Source organism: Notolepis coatsorum (assembly GCF_963971535.1).
Source record: "Notolepis coatsorum genome assembly, chromosome: 20".
Taxonomy (NCBI): Eukaryota; Metazoa; Chordata; class Actinopteri; order Aulopiformes; family Paralepididae; genus Notolepis; species Notolepis coatsorum.
The window spans coordinates 31,595,754-31,615,466 of record NC_140184.1 but is presented as its reverse complement, the minus strand read 5'-3'; the positions used below and the strand labels follow the sequence as shown (position 1 = coordinate 31,615,466).

Here is a 19,713-nt window from a genome sequence, read left to right as displayed (position 1 = left end):
GAGGAGGACAAACCCGCAACACTCTTAGTTGGTCGCTCCCCTTTGTTTGTCTTTGTTAGCAGAGCCAACTCCTGCTGGTCTCCTTGCTGCCAGCGGAAGGGAAGTTGTTTCGGGAGGCTGTTTCAAGTGTCCTCCGGTAGCTCACAGGCTCTGCCTGTGAGGTCATCACTGCACAGCAGTGTCGATAGAGGTAAGGAGGAGGAGGATAGGAGGTGGGGATGGAGGTGGAGAAGCAGTAGGGCCAGCCCTGCCAGCCCTGGGACCAGCCCTGGCCGGCTACTGCAGCTCCTCCTCGGGGGGGGATGAGTCAACTCAGCCTGGCTACCTCTCGCCTCCCTCTGGAACCTTGCCCCCTCAACCCCCTTCTTTCTCCTCAAGTCTTCTATCCTCTTCAAATCCTCTTCTTTTTCTTCTTTCTTTGCAGCTTCTTCTTTGCAGTTCTCCCTTGTCCTCCTCTTCTCGACTCTCAATCCGTTCCCTCTCCTCTTGCTAGTTGCCAGCAGCTACTTGCTCCCAAGAACTGAACTGAAGACCACTTCCCTCTTGCTCGCTCTCTCACACTCTGTGCTCTCAAACGTCTTTGCCCCGCCAAATGGCAAGGTCAGTCAAGCCCTGTGGGGTAAATATCTGAGCTCTCCCAGGTTTAAAATACCCCCCTCCCTGGTAAACAGCGGTGGCGCAGACAGCCCTGCAGACTGGTTACCTCTTTATTTTTTGACCCTCCAACCTTTCTCCAATGACTGATAGGAAGACAGGGGCTAAGAATACATTCTGGGCATGCCTGCAGCGTGAGTAATAGCATCAGTGTCCATCACCGCTGCCAGCGTGAAACAAGGCCAGCCAAGGGACCTTGCTTATTATTACCAACCGCCACCCACCCGACTACCCCACTCGCCTCCATCTGAAGATATTAGCATCGGCAGGGGATTAGGGCTATAACACATTTGAAGTGGTCCTGGCACTGACCTCTGCGGGATGCTGCCGGGCCAGAGGCTGCCATTAACCCATCCATCTAAAACTGGGTAGTGTGGCAACAGAGCTCCCTGATCCCAGCCGCACGGTAGCAGGATTAGATGTCAGCATTTTACTATCAGCTGTCTGAGACTGCAGACCTCCACACAACCACCAACACCCGTACGCTCATACCTAGGTGGTAAACACCACACAAGGGTGCCTACTTCTATTCTCAGTGGAAGATGTCACTTTTTTTTTATTAGGTGAAAGATCACAAAATAGGCATGGAGAGTGAGGGAGAGATTGGAGGGGGGGAGGGGGTAGAGGGGGACACGTTTAATTTACACACTCTGCGTCAGCTCTGTGTCGGCTCCGGTTACGGTCTGCTGCCAGACTGGCGTTAACGGAGCGCTGGTGATATTCACAAACATGCACAAAAAGGCCCTCTCCACATGACATGTCATATGAAGGACTGGGTGTCCACTTACTAAAACTGCTCAAGCTTGCATGGAGACAAAGGCGCCAAAAAGGGACCTGGCCACCAGGGCATTCTGTATGCTGGTCACGTAAATATACCCATATGCGTGTGCGTGTATGTGTTGTTTGTTTGGATTCTATTCATGCACCAGTTTAGAATAGGACAGTTTGCATGCGACTTTTGCCACTGTGAGCTGAAGTAAATCAATATTTTCTATCGTGCTGATACACCAGTAGGGAGCTGGTCTTACACCTCTGCCAAGTGTCAAGTCAAGATCAAGTTCACATGATGAACCCCCCCCCCCCCCCCCCCGCAAAAGAAAAACATACACAATGGTAATGTTGAGCGGATAATTAATTATTTATAAGAGGCAATGCACCTCTATGAATGGCAATGTCACTAACTCATTCACCGATTAATTCACTCACTAGTGGAGTCAATCACACTTCATGTCGAAAATAAAAAAGTTGTGTAAACTACCGTTTCCAGTCTCTGTTCACAGCAACACCAATAATAATTAATTCAGTAATTTTTCTCTTATTTCCTTAAAAAATACCCCATGTTCAAGTAACACACTACTACTACTACTAAGATATATACTAACAATATGAATTTCAAATCACGGAACAAATGTAGCTTCTATCAGCTTTAAAAAGGTGGGTTAACTGAGGTGGGTTTGCTCTACAGGCTGTAGATCCCCCCCCCCCCCCGCTAACCCTTAGCCAGGGCTAATGGGTCCGTAATGTCCCGACAGATTGAATCACAAGCAGGAAAACCTAGCTGGCCAACTGAGAGCAGTGGGCAAGGAATGGAGCCGAAGGTTAGGATCATAACAACGCTGTTGTCGGGCGAAAAAACCTTGTATCTTGCCAAAGAAAACGTTTGAGAAGAACATTCTCACTTTCAGATATTTGTTCATTAATCATTGGGTTTTGAACGAGTTCCATGAACCCTAGGAATCACAACACAGGGAACCATTTCAACGTTCAATTCAAGTAAAAATGTAAACATTTAAAAAGCCAACTACTGCGATACAAGGTTTTTGCCTGACAGCAGTGAAGCAATCCTTTGCTGATGTGTGAAATGAAGTCGGTGTGTGTTTGCCGTTTCATAGTCAGAGCCAAACCGCAGCAATCCATTTGGTGTGAGGAGGTCATGATGATACTGATCATCTGAACCGTCTGCAGTCTTACATGATGTCATGAAATGTCTACCTTCGGAATTTATAGCCATGGGATAACTACTGTGGATAGATATTTGGAACACTTAAACAGTAGACCTTTAGAACTGCTTACAGCTCAGTTCATATAATATCCTAGGTTTACTAAGGCCTACTTCTAGACGAGTCCTAAGAGGACGAGGCCAAGAGATATGGCTTCATAACTTCTGACAACCAATGACACACACACGCAAAAAAGATATTAAAACTATGTAGCTATACTGAATCGGAGTATTAATTAGCCTATATGGTAAACAGAGAAAGGTCAAGTAATGGGACAAATTCACAAAAGAAAAAAAAAGAATTTAAAGATACAAATAAAAATAAAAAAGGTATTCAGTGGAATTATTGGCCTCTAGTTGACGACACTTTGACACTACAGCACACAGGAGAAAAAGGGTCCCCAAAATGTTTTGCATTACGTTCTTCCATTATGCACACAATGACACACAAGCCCGCCACGAGCGAAGGGGTGACGTGGAACACAGACATATGCACTGGAGGCATGTAAACATGACCTTGTGCTTCAAATGTATAGATAATTTCTAAATGGAACCCATTTAACATAGGCTACAGAGCATTCACAGCAGTCCATTTCATGTTGATGTGAAGATATACCTAGATTTGCTCCATCTCGCCTGGCAAATATCTTGCTGAAGTTGAAATATAATATATATATATATTAGTGGTGGGGGAAAGTTTCATAGAAATCTTAGTCAAACCTTTAGTATTATGATATTAAACATGCTGGCAGAGTACATGCATCCATGTTGTTGTGAACATTTTAATTAAATAAAGAAATTCCCTATCCATAGTCGCCGTGGGAAAGAATAAAATAAAAAGATAAAATAAAATAAATTCCCTACCTACCCATGGCCTAACTGACAACCAACAGGAAACAAACAATATATTTTTTGTATGCCTAATACAAACAGTTCAGTTTGTCAGGTACATGCAACACAAATTACAGTGTCGACATCTGTCTGCTTGAGAAAATCCCATTTGCTGCAATAACAATTATTGAAGTGAGATGAACAGACTGAAAACTTTATTTTATTAGATAAAACATGTTGACAAAGTTTTACTTTGCAGTTGAAAAAAAGGTAATAAATCGCAATATTAATATCGCAATACTCAGCATATCGCAATATATTTTGAATGGCAATACTATCGTATCGTGATTTAAGTACCGTGATAATATCGTATCGTGAGGCCTCTGGTGATTACCACCCCTAATATATATATATATATCTATATTTCAACAACAAAAAATATAATATTTGTATTGTTTTTCGTACCAGCGTTATGCATATTAAACAGTGGTGTTTTCAAACATTTATATGATCTAGTCTTCAATGTATCATAGACAACACACAAAATACGGTGGGGGTTACAGATGTCATCTGGATGGATGGTAGTTCATTCAAATACTCCATAAAGGACTTCCAGGTCTTCCATAATTTACTGGAGCCTTTTTTTTTTATCAATTTTTTTTTATTATTATTTACATGAAACAAGACAACACATTAATCACAATACACAGAACTTCACAGGAAAATAACAAAAACAATAATAATACAGAAATAACTATTTATAAATTATAAAGACAAAAAGAAAAGAAAACAGAGTTCAACCTTTTTAAATTTAAAATTTCAAGGGGTACTATCTAATAAATGACCAAATAGTGAAGAAATAGCTAAATAGCTGCCCCCCAATAAAATCCCCAGTTAAATTCAAGACATCACAAAAGACGAGACAGACAAGACATTTCCTCCTCCCCCTCCCACGAGACCGCCGGACTCCCCCGAACAAGCACCCCAACCCCGCTCAGCCGCACACGGCGGTCCTGACCTTCTCAGCTGCTGCGAACCACAGGTCAATCCCAGCCTGCCCCACCCCAATCACCCGCGCCGTGGATATCTCAAGATAAATCCATCCAAAATGATACATTTTTATACGTGGATTGAATTAAGAGCGTATAAAGGTCTGAGACAAACCCTCTGGAGGTCGCCCTGTCCACTATGAGCCTGAGGAAGGGGTGTGGGTGCAAAGCTTGAGCCCACGGCACGCCATGCGCCCTCAGCGCTGACCTTAGTTGAAGGTAAAGAAAGAAGGACTCGCCGGGAAGATCATAAAATTCTCTTAAGTCCTGAAACGCACGGAGGCCATTCTTATCATAAATATCCTCCAGAGTATGAACTCCCCTCCTTTGCCATTGAGGAATATTAACCGGCTTGTGCCCAACAAGTAATTGCTGGTTATTAAAAATTGGAGAGTCCAGGTTCCATGGGCATTTAACCCCACACGACTTCTGTACATTACGCCACGTTTGGATCACGTGAGTTATGATCGGTCCATACCTCGAAATAGGGACAGTGGAGTACACCACATCCTGCAATCTTAGCGGTGAGACCGCCGCCGCTTCTAAGGAGCGCCAAGATACAGCATCTACAGGGTCTAGCCAGCACATCAGAGGTCTCAGTGAAAAGGACCAGAAATAAAGCTTAAAATCAGGGATTGCGAGACCCCCATCTTGTTTCCTACGTTGAGTAGTAGCTCTTTTGATTCTCAGGCGTTTGTTATTCCAGATAAACTTAGATACCATCGATTGTACCTTGCGCCAGTGGTCTATTGGAGGGGGCAGGGGGAGCATTGAGCTAACAATTTATCCTAGGCAGGACGTTCATTTTGATTATGGAAGCCCGGGCTTGTAAGGAGTTAGGAAGGGACGACCATCTGTCTAGATCCTGGCGTATTTTATCATAAGTACCCGTGAAGTTGTACTTAGTTTGACTCAGTGTGGGGAATATCTCTATGCCTAAGTATTTTAAATGTTCCACTATGGGGATATCAGCTGGTAGTCGCACCGCCTTGGCCAGTTCATTAAGAGGTAGGCAGGCTGATTTGTTCCAGTTAATCTTAAAGCCTGACAATTTACCAAAGTCGTCGATTATTCCCAATAATTTTGTGGCCGACCGGGAAGGGTCGTCCATAAAAATCAGTAGGTCATCCGCATAGAGAGCAATTTTGTGTGGTGTATTATTGTTATTATTATCATTATGGGGACGATGTCCTCCGATTGCCTAATAAATTGGGCCAATGGTTCGAGGGAAAGCGTGAATAGTCCTGGGCTCAGAGGACAACCCTGTCTAGAAGATCTGGAGACTGGGAAAAGTGTGAAAAGTTTTTGCCTGTCAGTATCATTGCCGACGGCGAGGCATACAGGACTTTAATCATATGAATAAAATTCTTTCCAAGACCCATAACCTCAAGTACCTTCCACAGGTATGACCATTCTAGTCTGTCAAACGCCTTCATGGCATCCAAAGACAGAACTGTGGACGGAGCTGTATTGTCTTTACTGTTATCGACTACATGCAACAGCCTCCTAAGATTATCTGCAGCCAGGCGCCCCGGGATAAAACCAGTTTGATCGCAGTGTACCAATACCGTCATAAATCTCTGCAGGCGGCGGGCCAGCACCTTGGCAAACACTTTTAGATCGGCCCTGAGAAGACTCAAGGGCCTATAGCTACCACAATCATTGGGATCTTTGTCCTTCTTGAGAAGTAAAGAAATCAACGCCATGTTGACATCTCTTGAGAACTCCCCTTGTTCGATAGCGTAATTGATCATATCGAGCATCAATGGACCCAGTTGGTCCCAGAAAGCTAAATATACCTCGGGTGGAATACCATCCCAACCTGGTGCCTTACCCCTCTGCATTTCAGCAATCGTCTCCCTTAGTTCCATAAGAGTGATCGGTTTCCCCAGTTCCTTAGCCTCTTCCTCAGAAATGTGGGGTATCTCAAGCCCGCCAATGAACGATTCAAATTTAGAGTTGTCGAAATTAACCTCTGAGTAAAACTTAAGTGTTGTTGATCTTTTTCGAATCAGTAGTGACTGTACCCTGTCGCGTCTTGATCGAGGGGATATCCGAGAAATGATCATTCGAGCGTATTTTCATTGCCAATAGATGGCTAGGCCTGGAACCGTGAAAGTAGTAATTTTGCCTTGTCCTATGTATCAAGAACTCAGACTGTTGTTTAAGTATGGAGTTTATTTCTTTCTTTACTATCTTACGTTGTGTGTTTAGTCGTTCACTATAGTTAGTTTGCAAAGATGCGTATAGGTCTGCATATAATGTTTCCAGTCCTTCTAGTTTTTTTTACCGGGATTTACGCAAATTGGAGGCGAAAAGTGTGACATGACCCCTGATAAATCCTTTCAATGCGTTCCACAGGACCCTGGGGTCATCGACCGTGCCAACATTGATCTGCAAGAATTCAGCTAGTTTACTCCTGAACTCGGAACAGAAATCATCGTTCTTTAATAAGGTCGAGTTAAAACACCACCTGGGAGCTCTCGTGGAGAGCCTGCCAAAGGTTGCCATTAGGAAAATCCCCTTGTGGTCCGAGAGAGCCAGGGGAACCAATGAGACGTCGAAACTATCAAACATATTAGGGGACGCGAATGCATAGTCTATTCGAGAGAAGGTTGTGTGTCTGGCTGACAGGTGAGAGTAATCCTTGAGGGTGGGATTGGATATGCGCCATAGGTCTGCGAGCCCCGTGTCCTGGGCCCACATCCTGAGGGCCTTAGAGGACCGTTTTTGGTCGCTTGTTTCAGAGGACCCGGACCTATCCATCTCCGCATCCCAGCACGCATTAAAATCGCCACCCACAATGAGAGCGTATCCAGTAAGTTCCAACATATTCTTCGTGATTGTATTATAGAACGCTGAATCAAATGTGTTAGGGGCATACAATGCTATTATTGCCATCTTCCTATGAGAGAACTCAACTTTTGCTATAGTAATCCTTCCCTCCGTGTCCGACCACACATCCAGGACTTTGATATCAAGGTTACGTCTTGTAACTATAACGACTCCTTTTGTCTTATCATCGGCTGAGGATGAGGAGATAACGTGATAGTCGATTTGCTAGCCTTGACACATCACCCACCAATAAATGCGTCTCACTAAGGAGAGCAATGTCAATATTTCTTCTCTTCAATAACCAAAGGACACTGGCACGCTTGTGTGGGGCGTTAAGACCCCCTGCGTTCCAAATTAAAATATTCAATTTAGCCATGGTCAAATTTGTCTAAATGTGTGGAGAACATACCAGTGCAGCCAGGCTGAGGACAGAGGCGCTGATCCAGGCGGGCCCAGACGGTCAATCCCAGGAGTTCAGAGGAGGAACAATTACACACATATAGGACAACAGTACATAAAACACAGAAAAAGACCACCCCAGTTACAACCCCCCCTCCTTCTACTCTAAACCCTAACCCACCCGTCCTAATATTAACCCTCCTATACCCACTCTCCAATCCCCTCCCTATGCCCCATCCACTAAGGATGGTCATCTTCCTATCATCTCCCACTGGAATCATGGATCCAATAAGACGCTCTCCACTCCGACCCCCTCTCTAGACAATAAACACAAATAATTTTAATTCAATAAAGATATCGGTCGAAAACCACCGTGAGCCTTGGCCCTAACATGAGACAACTATAAGGGAAAAAATAGCCATTATTATATAATAACTCAACATCATCCCTGTAACCATCTACCTCCGAATCTGCGTATCAATGTCGCAATGTTATAGCATAAATGGATAAAGGAAAATAAAAAAAAATAAAATTAATTAAAGCATACCAGCAGATAGTCTAAGGCAGGATCGGATCACAGTTAAATTGCGCAAACAGACGTCATTTAAACAGCAACAATAAAAAGAAAAGGGAAAAAGGGTTATGGTCAAGGTGCACGCATGTAACAGCCCCTCTGGTCAGGCACAAAGGCTGGAATGACATAATCCTATATAAGAATAAAATTAAACACCTTCATTAACCCGGGGATAGTAATAAGCTATACCTGACACAACCCGTTATCATGTATTGTATATATATATTCAACAGACCTTCTACTACTGGAGCCCAAAGCTCAAAACAGCCTGGATATAAAAAATTAAAGCATACAAGAAGTTAGTTAAGGACCCGATCACCGTTGAATTGTGCAAACCGATGTCACTTAAACAGCAACAACAACCAAAATACGTAAACATTAACGGGTCTCGAATGTCTCGGCGCGGGCGATAGACACAGCCTGCTAGTTAACCCGAGGCTAGCGCGTAAGCTAGTGATGAATCCAGCTAGCACGCTAGAATCTGTTATGTACATTGTCCAGCTAGCTCGCTAGCTTTCATAGAGGCGACACATACGTACGACCATGTGGTCAGCATTAGCAAGTAACAGAAGTCATTGGGATGCCCCGCTAGCTTGGATGGGCAGTGGACAGTTAGCCTGTCTGGGCATGACAACAAGCATTTGTGAGTAGCCTGTCTGGGCATGACAACCATTTGTGAGTAGTCCGCCCTATCAATGTATTCAGGCCCACATCGCCAAGTCACTCACCCGACATAGTTATCAAGCTACAGTCTCGGCTCTTTGTTCACTCCAGGACTGGTCTTGCCCGCTCTGTAGGCCGACTCGCATACGGGAGGGGTGGGGAGGACATCTTTCCTCAGTATTTTCTGCAACAATTCCGGCATGGTCTCCGAGAGACGGCCTCCCTCACTGCCCTCCGGTACACCAACAATCCTGATGTTGTAGCGTCTCTCCCGGGACTGCATTTCCACAATTACCGACTGTAGTTTGGCAACTTCAGCCTGCCTAGCCAGCAGGGAGGTCTCCAGACACGCCATCCTCTCGCCCTGTAGTGAGGCCTCTGTCGTTAGCGTGGCTAGTTCGTTAGCATTAGCCGAGGAGGCAGCATGTAGCGACTCCATCTTTTCTCTCAACGGATCGACCGCCAACCTAATTTCCTCTGTCATCTCTCGATGAAGGGTATCAAAAAATTCCGCCTGCACTCTTCTTTGCGTTTCAGCGAAGCGTACCTCAAAGTCTGCATGGAGTTTGGTCATGACCGAGAGAACAGCTTCACTTATCTCACTGATACCGGGCGACGGCGAAGGTAGATCCGGTGGCAGTTTGCCGGCTGGAGTGCTCATGGATCTGGTCTCCACCGACATCGGAAAAGTTGAAATCAGAAAGTTGAAAAAAGTCGACGAAAGTAGTTGAAACTCAACGACTCAACAAGCAGAAAAATAACAAATAAAAATAAAATAAAGACTAATGGGGAGAAAAGTGTATTTTGCACGATAGAAGGGAGCTCTCGTGAAACACGTCTCACTCCATGAACGCCTAGCTCCGCCCCCAATTTACTGGAGCCTTTAATAGTTTCAGTGCCGACCTTGTTTACATTTTTACCCCGTTGAATGCCATCATCCACTTCAATGTTAGCGTTAAAAACGCCTAATCTATGTTTTAAATTATGGCTATGTGTCTAATCTGCCCGTCGTTTATCAATGACTTGTTTGCAGTCAACATTGTCGAAACGGATTGTTTTTTTTTTTTTTTTTTTTATATAATTCGGTTCATATCCTTTTTATAGCATTTCGAAAAGCTATCGTTCTCTCGGAAATTCTGAAAAATGTAAGATTCCCCCATAAACGGCATTTATTGGAATATTCTCGAATACACTAGACACGTTGTCATTTGTCAGCCTATTTATGAATCGTTTTCAAATGCTAGATTATCGATAGTATATGTGTACTTATATGCACGCTATAGACACAAGCTGAAAAATCTATTCTCTCGTTTCCTCATCACACACACACATATAGGGACACGCTGTTATCTCAGTGAATACAGCTCCGATTACCCCAAGACTGGTAACATAGACTCCGTACCTTAGATCAGATGTTCTCCAAAAAGATTATTCCAATTCCTGATCGTCATTCCAAATATCGATCACGCTTATTGATTGATTATTGGCTGCTGTAAATATATATTCCAGGCTGCTTTCCGTCTCGCGATCAGATCCCTCTTGATCAGACGGCTCACCAGCACAATGGAGCCAGTTGGCTCCACCTCTACAGATCCCAGGTCAGTCTAATCGACTGACCTGCAGTTACACAGGGATAGACGATAGGGGGCGCTTTTTTCCCATCTAAGCTCCTGGAGGGGCTGTTGTACCAATGGGAAACTCGGTTGATGAAATATGAATTCGGATCGCTAATTAAAAAAAAAACGACATTTGTCGTCGTCGGCACTCACCGGGGGGGCTGATAAAACGACAATTGTCGTCGCTGGTACTCAATGTGTTAAGTGAGAATCTAATCCTTTCAAGTTTGATGTGGTTTAGGCCAGGGGTTCCCAAACCTTTCAGGCCGCGACCCAAAAATAACGGGGTCAGAGAGCCGCGACCCCCACTATTATAGGAGGTAAAAAGAAATGTAAATTAAAAAAAAAAAAAAAAAAATGGAAATGTATGGTTGAAACATGCACACGTTCAAACGCACGCACTCTAATAAGCATTGGAGGCTTTTAACCAGGGCCGGACTGGGGAAATCATTCAGGCCAGGAAATAGTGCAAGATAGCCCCAGTCAGGCCACTTTTTAAGCAGGGGGTCTGGGGGTCCCCCACCGGACATTTCTTGTTACAAAGACTTCATTTCCTGCATTCTGGTGCAGGCATTTTTTTATTTGTACCCTTTAAATGCCAGTGTTTGTGATGGCATCACAAATTATTGTTAAAAAAAACAGGCTAGCATATTATGTATGATTAGCAACAACACTGATTTTGATGGATTTTCAGTTTTTTTGTAATGTCAGATTGAAAATAATACAATCTTGTATTCAACTTCAGCCCTGATCATAACACCACATATTAATTTTATAATTCTAACCCTTTAAGTGTGTGATGGCATATATTTGCAATATATCAAATGCAAAGTAAATTTTTCTGGGGGGGATTATTAGCAACAACAGTTTTTTGTAAGGGTCCCGCCTCCACCAATCACATGCGGCTCCTTTTGTGTGTGTGTGAGAGAAAGAGAGAGAGAGATAGTTCTCCAACTTGTGTGAGTTGCAGTGATCTCCTGGTTGTTCCCCACCTAGGTTATCTCTAACTATTGCGCTGCTGCAACTAGAAACACTGTCCTGGCCTGCTTCTAAGTTCAGTGGCCTGACTGCACTTTTTTTTTTTTTTTTTTTTTTTTTTTTGATTTTTTTTCTCCCTTTGGGAACCCCTGGTTTAGGCGACTAGTTAATAAAGTTGTAAAGGCCAAGACATGCCTTTTTGTCAGGGAGAAAGTGTCTCAGATGGTGGGGACTCCAAATAGAGCTGTGAGAGGTTCTGGGTCAAGGTTCATATTCAAAACGGTCCCAAGTGTATTCAATATTTGACACCAAAAATCTGTCAATTTTGGGCAGGACCAGAACATGTGTGTGGTTGGCGGACAACTGTTGCAAGTATACAGTAACTGGTACCTGGATAGATTTGAACTAATCAGGCATTTGTATAATATACTCCAAGAACCTTACACTGCAATTAACCATGCCTAGCACACATTGATGAAGAATGGACTGATGTTGGCACTCCCATTTCCTACTCCCAAATCTGCTTAAGTGGGCTGTTGGATCAGAGTTAAGGGAGTAAATTGGAGTTAGGAATTATGGAGACAGCGTTTCTGCATGGGAACCAATGCTAGGAAAAAATATATCTTGGACCCAGGAGGGTGTTTGGGGAAATGGGGAAATTCTGTTTTAATGAATTGTCTTATTTGAATCAAATCTAGTTGAGAGCTCAGTGAAATCAGTAAATACTCAGTCCTTATAGAAGTCTGATGTTAATTAAGGTGGAGTCGAAGGAAGAGGGTAGATGGCTTGTCTAGTCCAAAATGTTTACGGAATTGTATCCAAATCTTAATTGAATTAGTAACAACTGGGTTTTAGGAGATATTGTGAGTTAAGGGAAAGTGCAGTGATGCGATTGAAGAGATAGCTTTGATGACTGTATTTCCATTAGGGCCCATAAACCGGAGTATTTGCCAAAATTACACATGTGTGGGTGTCACTCAAACTGTCCCTATACGCAGTCAATTTGTTGCTATATGATATGGTTTATGGAAATGTAAATAAATTATATAGCAATTATATATTATAGTTGTCTGCGTATAAGGACAGTTTGTGAGTGACACCCATCCTGGTGATGCCCTCAACTCCCACCTCCCCTCGAAGCCAGATAGCTAAGGTTTCGATGGCCATAGCGAATAGGAGGGGGAGGGGGCATCCCTGACTGGTACCACGATGAAGATCAAAGGGTTGAGACCTCACCATTGGTGAGTACACACCAGTGGAGGCTGCTGACCACATTTTTAGGTGAAGCACAAATTATTATATTATATATTAAATTATATTTTTTTAAACATCCCCAACGCTGCAACACCCCCATTCCTCCCAGGTGTCAGGCTCCTCATTCGCTTCCATTCATTTTGGGGACCATGTTTAAATATCATCCTTCTGAAGTATAAACAAACTATACGGCTGTAGTCCTCAAGGACTACAGCCCCCTCAGCATCGACGGGGCACCGGTTGAGAGAGTCAACAGCTTTAAGTACCTCGGAGCCTACATATCCGAGGACTTGACATGGACCACACACATTAACAGTGTTGTGAAGAAGGCACGACAACGCCTCTACTTCCTCAGGCGCCTAAGGAAGTTCCAAGTCAGCCAGAAGATCCTTAAGAACTTCTACTCATGTACAATAGAGAGCATCTTGACCGGCAACATCACCTCCTGGTTTGGGAATAGCACTGCACAAGACCAAAGCAGACTACAAAGAGTGACACGTTCAGCCGAACGCACAATTGGAGGGGGGCTCCCCACCCTCCAGAACATTTACTACAAGCGTTGCAAGGGCAAGGCTAAGAGAATCATTAAAGACTCCAGTCACCCGAACAACTGCCTCTTTGAACTGCTGCGGTCAGGCAAGCGATACAGGAGTCTCAAGGCGAGCACAGAAAGACTCAGAAGAAGCTTCTATCCCCAGGCCATCAGGCTGCTAAACGAACAATGAATGAACACTACACAACAACAACCACCAAACGCACATAGCACACACATCCACACGCACACACTCACTTTAAACAAACACACTGTAGCACCCACTCCACACACTTATAGCACACACCCACTTTAAACAAACACACTGTAGCACCCACTCCCCACACTTTATATTTATGGATGAAGGATTGCACTACAACTCGTACACCCTACTGTAAATTGTACCTAAAATTGTACCTCATCCCATTTCTGCTTTGCACTAGATAGTACTGTACATTAGTACACTGCATAGTATTGTGTATTGTATATTATATGGTAACTCAGAACATTGTACATATGTCTATACCGAACACTGTGACCTCATTTTCTTCTTCTAAATTCATGCTATATTATGTTATTATGTTATTTGATACTATCTTGTCTAGCACAGTCTCTGGAGCGTAACAGTAAGAAGCATTTTGTATGAAAGTATTCTGTACTTCTGTATGACAACTATTAAAGAACTTGAACTGCTGTGACGATTTCAATAAAACAGACCATTCTGAGTCAATGGTATGCAGTGGTGTTGCGCAATATGTCGGGGCCCCCCCCGCAGGGCAGACCACTCCCCTAAATCAAACCAAGCAGACCATGTACAGTATACAGTGGCTCGGCAGCCCTTGATCAAACCAAGCAGACCATGTACAGTATACAGTGGCTCGGCAGCCCAATCAAACCAAACAGACCATGTACAGTATACACAGCTCGGCGGCCCGATCAAACCAAGCAGACCATGTACAGTATACAGTGGCTCGGCGGCCCGATCAAACCAAGCAGACCATGTACAGTATACAGTGGCTCTGCGGCCCGATCAAACAAAGCAGACCATGTACAGTATACAGTGGCTCGGCGGCCCGATCAAACCAAGCAGACCATGTACAGTATACAGTGGCTCGGCGGCCCGATCAAACCAAGCAGACCATTTACAGTATACAGTGGCTCGGCGGCCCGATCAAACCAAGCAGACCATGTAATTCAATTCACGGCAGAACATATAGTTTGGCTCCACACACACACAGCGGCATCACTTATGAACGGTTATTCGGTTACTCACGATTGTTGCAGCTGACACGCCTTGCTCCAAATGTGTAGACAGTGAAACAAAGTTCTCCTCCAAGTCCTGTGGGTATTGTCTCCTCAACGTTTCTGCAGCTGAGCGAATTGCAGTTCTGCTCAATGAATGAATCCGAGAGAGGAATCCGAATTTCCTCTCTAACTAGTGCTATATGCTTCATTGCGTCATTAATAAAGTTTTCAATCAATCAATCAAACAATGCCATTTGTTTAGACATTCACAAGACTTGCATAACGTTACAACATAACGTTAGCTAGCAAGCAAGCAAGCTAGTCGACAATATCTCCTTCCTCCATTGCAACGCTATCTACAGTACTAGAGAATTCAAAGTACCCGCGAGGCGATGACGTTGTTGTTGTTGTCACGTTTAGCTTTTATCGCAGGTGTATATATATCATCAAACGATGCACAATAAGTTCATGAACAATAACAAAACACTCCACCCTGGGCCTGGTAGCTGCGGTGGTAGCCCTTTAGCTACGTTAGCTCCAACAAGTTAGCTTCTTAAACGGAGATAAAAATTATTTTGTAAACAAGCTGCAGAGCCGCAGTACGGCGAAAGAGAAACCATTATCTGATTGGATCACAAGGCTGTCAATCATTCTAGCTGCAGAGCAGCAATAGAGAAACGATTCTATGATTGGATCACAAGGCTGTCAATCATTCAATCCCCCATTCAATGGCAAGAGTTTAACTGCACGGACCGTGCTTAGATGACGTTAATAGCCTATTTTGATTGGCTATTATTTATTATTTATTTAATCCTGGGTCAACCTGTGCAGCCATCTGCACGAATATTTACTGCAGTCATTACTGCAGTGCAGGCCTGCTCAGAGCTGTCAATTTTGGCCATTTTTGAAGAAGAAAAAAATTCACTGCAATTTTTTTTTACAGAGGAAAACATTTCTAATAAAAAAATTATAATAATAATTAAAAAAATATATAAATAAATTAAATTAATGTAAATGAATAATAATTATGAATTATGAGTGAATTTGTGTTTCACGTGTTGTCATAGAGAAACCTCCACTGGTACACGTGACAGGACAATCATAAAGCAGTTTAATACATGCGATAAAATCAGGGCGATTTTCCAGGACATAGAGGTAATTCAGTACAACAGAGCTGTATATAGCGCATACCGGTACACGTTATATATTTACTAGTCAGGCGATTAAAAAAAGGTATCTAATTAATCGCATTTTAATCGCATAACCATTTTAGGCCTGATATTCTATAATCATATTTAAAATGGCAGGTGTCCGGATGGCAGAATTCACTGTATCTACAAAACCTTCCGTTTAATCATCTTTAGGGCTGTCTTAAATACTTCGAAGCTTCGTTCGATGGGCATGGGATTCGAATATGAAAATAAAACTTGATTATGTAAAAAAATATTTAAAAAAAAATAAAAGTTTGCAAAATAAACTCTGCCTCTACAACTACAACAATCAATGCTGTTTGTTATTTAGATGAGGTCGGACTCGGCACTGACAGATTTGTGTTCATTGTGCTGCTTTTATAAAGCCTCAAATGACGGCTTACAATATTTCATGGAAGCAAAGTGTTTAGTTTGTCTAAGATTTAAAAAGGTTTAAACTTTACAGCACTGACAAAGTTGAACAAAGTGCTGTACAAGTCCCACAACATAAAAAAATATATATATAAAAAAATTATAATAATTCTTTTTTTTTAAGCTTCGAATTAAACTCGAATATCGGCCCCGAAGCTTCGAATTCCAAAAAAAATCGAAGGTCAGCCCTAATCATCTTCCATTTATTCATTAGTTTAGATTTTTCAGGTCTGGTCAATTTTAGCATGGTGTTATTCACAGTCAAATATTAAAAAGAAATATTGATATTCTCATTTGGTTAATTACAATTTACTCAAGCCTAGTAACAGACACAGTATTTCTGACACTGGGAATACATTCCCTGAGATCCATAGATGTCCCTAGAATCAGATACAAAGAACATGCAAATGGACCATATTAAAAGAAAATCTGTAAATGTGTATTCTACGTTCTTATAAAATGAATGATACATTTTTTTAGTTAATTTTCATAACGCAATATTTTGCTGTGTAATTAATTAATCTAATTAACGCGATAAACTGACATCCCTAATATTTACCACATATATATACATTAGGGATGTGCATGACTGACCAAAATTATTTTCGAATAGTCTACTGTTGTTAAGACCGAATATTCAAAAGAATTTCGACTCAACCATGAAAATTGAATGTGGAGACTGACACGACTATTAGAAAATTCTAAAATTCTAACTCATCCCTAATATACATATCCATATCCGTCAATATACATGCATATAATCCTCCTATATACCTACAGTACTTATACACCTGCATATAACTCATAACTCTGTATGATAGCATGTACAATAATGCTGTAATATATATATATATATTATATACTATAACTATACATATTCCTTCTTACTAGTTATGCTGCTGGTCAGTATGACTACGATGGCCATACCGTCTTTATACCTGCATCACTTATTGGTATTACAACTCTGTACGCATCTGATTAGCACGACACCCAGTAGTACCAATTTATATATTTTATACCCAGTTTAAATCACCTGTACATTGTATATTACTATTGCACTTTACAGTTACATTTGCACTGTGGTTGGATGCCAAACTTATTTTCGTTGTACTGTACTTGTGCTGTATAATGACGATACATTTTAATCTAATCTAATTACACTCAACCCTGTCAGCGTCTAATTATATTATTATATTACCTCAGGAGTGTGAGGGCTGGGGTAACTGATTATATTGAGCAACCTTCTGGTGTTATATGACGAGTTCCTTCCGACCATGAAACCAAAGTTGGTAGGGCCTGATGTAAACGTAGTATAAATTGATAAATCTAGTGATCTCTGCACAAATATTTTTTTTTATCTCAGTGAACAAGATTGTGTAAGCTAATATGTTCTGTGTTTGGGTGGGAAAAACATTTGGCAAACCTTTTAGGTGGAAAAAGTTTAAAAAGTTGTGGGAAGACGTGAGGAGGGAAGAGGCGTATCGTTGGGGCGTTCATAGATCCTTGCATTCTCAATGAAAGTGTTAAAAACATGTGTGGAGGAGATCTATTACGTTCTGTTGTATGTGCCTTGCACAATCTTAACAAGTAAAACAGTCAACAACATGTTGAACTTGCACCTTTTTAGACCATTTACCAACTTGATCATAACAATGGTCTGCTTAGTTGTCAGAGCAGAATCTCTTACTACGGTTATTCACACCTGTCTGTCAAGGCAAGTACTCCCGCCCACTGAGATGGGTCTGGACTCTGGGCGGCTAGAAGTTCTGGCCGAGTTTGTGGTAGCAAACAAATGAGCCTGGTTACCATGTTACTGCTCACAACCTCAGAGTTTAGACAAGGAGTATTTCATAAATTACTTTAGTTAAAAACGTATCCCATTATCTATACTCACATCAGAATATATAAACTAGCTAGCAAAATATCAGTGGCTGACAATCTGTACTTTTACAGATCTTTTTTTCTTATTTTTTTTTAGTGTACAGAAAAAGGAACCAATTTCTCTCCACACTCCCTTTTGCCAATGTGTATCTTTTCACCCATTCAAAAATGTCACATGTACACACAGTAGCCTGCAACCACCATCTGTTTAAAGGTCCCCCGTCTTATAAATGGCCTTTTCCAGTGTTTAGCATTGTTTTCTAGCAATGTGGGGTTGTACCAACACTGATTTGATGTGAAATCTCTAGCTACTCCCGTTTCTTCAGTTCAGCTCAGACAAGAACCTCCCCCACTGAACCAAGCCATTCAGAATTGACTCGCTATCCTACGTAGCAAGGCGCTGATCTGGTTGTAGTCACCGCCCACAATCAACAATTCGCTCAACAACGGAGCAGTGGGAATAATGCGGAATAATCCCTGTCCCCGACTCTCTCTCTCTCTCTCTCTCTCTCTCTCCACCTGCATTTTACACACAATTGCGAGGAGCCACGCACACTGAGCGATATATCCTCTCTCTCTCTCTCTCTCTCCACCTGCATTTTACACACAATCGTGAGGAGCCTCGCACGGAGCGATCTATCCTCTCTCTCTGGCATGTATCACGCTGTGTGGGTGACTGTCACTCAAATCGCTTATGGGCGGAGCCCAGCCCAAAACAGCTTGAAATCTTGAAGTGGAAAAATGCTGCTTTAGAGTACTTGATTAGAAATACAAAACAATGATTTTTTTTTTTTTTTTTTTTTTTTTACACTTTACAGATGTGTTCCATAGACTCACAGGAATTGTTTAAAATTGCCCAAATAGTGAAAGGAATAGCAAAACATGGGACCATGTTTATACCATTCATCTCCTGAGGCATTGGCTTGTGACACAAACAGAGTTGCATCTCAGTGTGAAAGAGAAAGGCTCAGCTCTGCATCAGCGATGATGATCGTCTTAAGGAGTACAACGTCAATTACATATCATATAATTACACAATCATAAATAACATTCCATGGACAAAAGGAGCAGGAAGAAGAATAAATCTTATAGTTACAACCTTCTTTTTACAACACAGCATTATGAGAAAACAATCAAATACCAAGCAAGCAGGGATGGATATCCTGTCATAGATATCCTCTTCCTGTTAATGACCGTTCATCAAAAAGCAATCTCATTTAGTCTGCAGGAGGAAATCCAAAGTTCTCTTGGGCTCGTCATAAATGTGTCATAAAAACAATTATACCAAAGAAATATAAATAGCAGTCCAAGTCTAGACTTCCACCAAGGCCCAACACTATGCCCATTTCCCCGTCATATCCGTCACATCGTCAGTCTGAACCAGGGGTCGACCACCTTAGACATGTGTAACATTTGGAACACGGCAGTGTAATCATTGATATATTAGCAATTAGGGATGTAATGGTACACGCATTTGCAGTGCACCAAACCGTTCGGTGCATGTATGAACCAAATCATCAGTCCAGCTTTAACCACGGAAGTCCAGAACGGAAGTTAGACAACTCACAACTCTTGACAGGA

At 42.2% G+C, this 19,713-nt stretch overlaps 1 protein-coding gene across 5 annotated transcripts in view; it reads right to left on the bottom strand.

The window, feature by feature from the left end:
• uacab (uveal autoantigen with coiled-coil domains and ankyrin repeats b) overlaps nucleotides 1-19,713 on the bottom strand; it is a 124,567-nt gene that overhangs the window by 56,562 nt on the left and 48,292 nt on the right. The gene's annotated exons all lie outside the window — the stretch shown is intronic.